Source organism: Ovis aries, chromosome X (assembly GCF_016772045.2).
Source record: "Ovis aries strain OAR_USU_Benz2616 breed Rambouillet chromosome X, ARS-UI_Ramb_v3.0, whole genome shotgun sequence".
In the NCBI taxonomy this organism is placed as follows: domain Eukaryota; kingdom Metazoa; phylum Chordata; class Mammalia; order Artiodactyla; family Bovidae; genus Ovis; species Ovis aries.
The window spans coordinates 110,180,747-110,184,530 of NC_056080.1; positions in this window are offsets into that span (position 1 = coordinate 110,180,747).

A 3,784-nucleotide genomic window follows, 5' to 3' on the forward strand; every position below is an offset into this window, starting at 1 on the left:
ATCCCTCCTAGTACCATTTTTTTTAAATCAATAATTTTTAGAAACTATTTCCACTGGAATGAACATATTGAAAACATGTCAGGCACTGTGCAAAGTCACCCATAAACTATTTTGGAATAGAACTCAGAATTCTTCCAATAATTGTACATAGTCCATTTCTAGAACCAGCACAGCACAAAGTTCCAGACTTTTACATCCAAAGTTAAATATTAAATTCAACAGCCCATTCCACTTTGTGAATGCTGATATTTGTACATATTTTTGCATAATTTTTCATGCAATTTTATTACTTGTTTTAGATGCAGAAGTAGACATAATGTGATGCATATTGCAGAATTGTCTTTGAAAAAGGTGGCAAAAATTTAACTTTGCACCACATTGGGCCTACAATTTCTCCAGTGAGAAGAAGAGAGCCCAAGGTAAACATTCAGTTTTTCTAGCATTGCAGGACAGTTCCTGGGAGAACCACTTGGTTTTCATCTCACAGGGATCATTGGGGTAATCTGTGGAGCTTGACCACTAGGGAACAGATTCAAAAAAAAAAAAAAAAGATAAAACATAAACAGAAAGTAGGGGCAGAGAATACAGCTGCTTCTTGGCAGACCATTTGGTGGTGGCCCCCAAGCAGAGAATGCCGGGGAGCTCAGCATGTGGTTCTGCCTAGTATGGGTCTGCAGCTAACATACCATACTAGTAATGGAGCCCATTCTATATATAGTCCTCCCCAGGAAGGGAAGCAAGTTTACTGCCCCAGCTAACTGCTTAGCATAACCTCTGGTCCACCCCACCAGGAATCATGGCCATAGATGTGTGGCAGCCGTGGAGCACATTTTGTGACTAACCAAGATGGGGAAGCAAAAGAGCAGCCCTTGCCAACTGTTGAGCATAGTGTCCAGTCCTGCTCAACCAAGAAGCTTAGGCAGAGGACCAGGACAGCTGCAGAGCTCATTCTACAGCTCTGCCTCACAACAGAGGGCAGCCTATGGTCTTGCCCAGACTCTGAGCAAAGCCTGTGGACTTGCCCAGACAGAGATAACAGCCCTGATATATCTCACTTTTTTGAGGAAATTATAAGTAGCATCGTATTTTAAGGGCTTCCCAGGTGGCTCAGTGGTAAGGAATCTGCCTGCCAATGCAGGAGACTCAGGAGATGCAGGTTCGATCCCTGGGTCATGAAGATCCCCTGGAGTAGGAAATGGCAACCCACTCCAGTATTCTTGCCTGGAAAATTCCATGGACAAAGGCGCCTGGCAGGTCACAGTCCATGGGATCACAAAAGAGTCAGACATGAATGAAGCAACTTAGCATGCATGCATGCACATATATACATATATATATATATACACACACATATGTATTTACATGCCATGTGCCTTTATATTTGAAGAGAACTTCTTTTTTTGTTATAGATGATTTTTTTAATTTATTTATTTTTAATTGAAGGATAATTACAATATTGTGTTGGTTTCTGACATACATCAGTGTCGATCAGTCATAGGTATACACATAATCTCTCCTTCCTGAACCTCCCTCCCACCTCCCACCCCATCCCACCCCTCTAGGTTATCACAGAGCACTGATCTGAGCTCCCTGAGTCATGCAGCAAATTCCCACTGGCTATCTGTTTTACAAAGGATTGTGTATATGTGTCAGAGCTACTCTCAATTTGTCCCACCCGTTCCTTTCCCCAGTGAGTCCACAAGTCTGTTCTCTGTGCCTGTGTCTCCACTGCTGTCCTGCAGATGGGTTCATTGGTACCATCCTTTTAGATTCCATATATATGCTTTAACATGTGATATTTGTCTTTCTCTTTTTGACTTATTTCACTTTGTATAATAGGCTCTAGATTCATCCACCTCATTAGAGCTGACTCAAATGCATTCCTTACAGCTGAGTAATACACCATTATATATATGTACCACAGCTTCTTTATCCATTCTGGATGATATGTTTTCATTCTTTTAGTGTTTTTTAAATCAGAGTATAATTACTTTACAATATTGTAATGGGTTTTGCCATACATCAACATGGATCAGCATTAGTTGATGATGTGCTTTTTAAAATTAATTAATTTATTCTAATTAGAGGCTAATTACTTTACGGTATTGTAGCAGTTTTTGCCGTTCATTGACATGCATCAGCCATGGAGGTACATGTGTCCCCCATCCTAACCCCCCCACCCACCTCCTTCCCCATCCCATCCCTCAGGGTTGTCCCAGTGCACTGGCTTTGAGTGCCCTGTTTCATGCATCAAACTTGGACTGGTGATCTATTTAACATATGGTAATATACATGTTTCAATGGTATTCTCTCAAATCATCCTACCCTCACCTTCTCCCACAGAGTCTGAAAGTCTGTTCTTTATATCTGTGTCAAAATGGATTAAAGATCTAAATGTAAGACCAGAAACTATAAAACACCTAGAGGAAAACATAGGCAAAGCACTCTCTGACATAAATCACAGCAGGATCCTCTATGACCCACCTCCCAGAGTAATGGAAATAAAAGCAAAAATAAATAAATGGGACCTAATTAAACTTAAAAGCTTTTTCACAACGAAGGAAATTATAAGCAAGGTGAAAAGACAGCCTTCAGAATGGGAGAAAATAATAGCAAACAAAGCAACTGGAAAATAATTAATCTCAAAAATATACAAGCAGCTCAGCAGCTCAATACCAGAAAAATAAATGACCCAATCAAAAAATGGGCCAAAGAACCAAATAGACATTTCTCCAAAGAAGACATACAGATGGCTAACAAACACATGAAAAGATGCTCAACATCACTCATTATCAAAGAAATGCAAATCAAAACCACAATGAGGTACCATCTCGTGCTGATCAGGATGGCTGCTGTCAAAAAGTCTACAAGCAATAAATGCTGGAGAGGGTGTGGAGAAAAGGGAACCCTCTTACACTGTTGGTGGGAATGAAAACTAATAAAGCCACTATGGAGAACAGTGTGGAGATTCCTTAGAAAACTGGAAATAGAACTGCCATATGACCCAGCAATCCCACTGCTGGGTGTATACACCGAGGAAACCAGAATCGAAAGAGACACGTGTATCCCAATGTTCATCGCAACACTGTTTATAATATCCAGGACATGGAAGCAACCTAGATGTCCATTGGCAGATGAATAGATAAGAAAGCTGTGGTACATACACACAAAGGAATATTACTCAGCTATTAAAAAGAATACATTGGAAACAGTTCTAATGAGGTGGATGAAACTGGAGCCTATTATACAGAGTGAAGTAAGTCAGAAAGAAAAACATCAATAGAGTATATTAATGCATATATATGGAATTAAGCAAGATGGTAATGATGATCCTATATGTGAGACAGCAGAAGAGAGCTTCTTGTGCACAGAATACAGTTGGGTAAGGCTTTAAAAATCCATTGTGATAATCTCTGTGTCTATATATATATATATATATATATATATATATATATTCCACATGCCCATATTATTATATTTGAAGAGAGTTTCTTGTACACAGAATACAGTTGGGTCAGGCTTTAAATCCAGTGTGATAATCTCTGTGTTTTAGTTGGTGTATTTAGATCATATGGGCTTCCCTAGTAACTTGGCTGGTAAAGAATCTGCCTGCAAAGAGATCCTGGTACAATTACTGGGTCAGGAAGATCCTCTGGAGAAGGGATAGGCAACCCATCCCAGTATTCTTGGGCTTCTCTGGTGGCTCAGACAGTAAATAATCTGCCTGCTATGTGGGAGACCTGAGTTTGATCCCTGAGTTGGGAAGATCACCTGGAGGACGGCA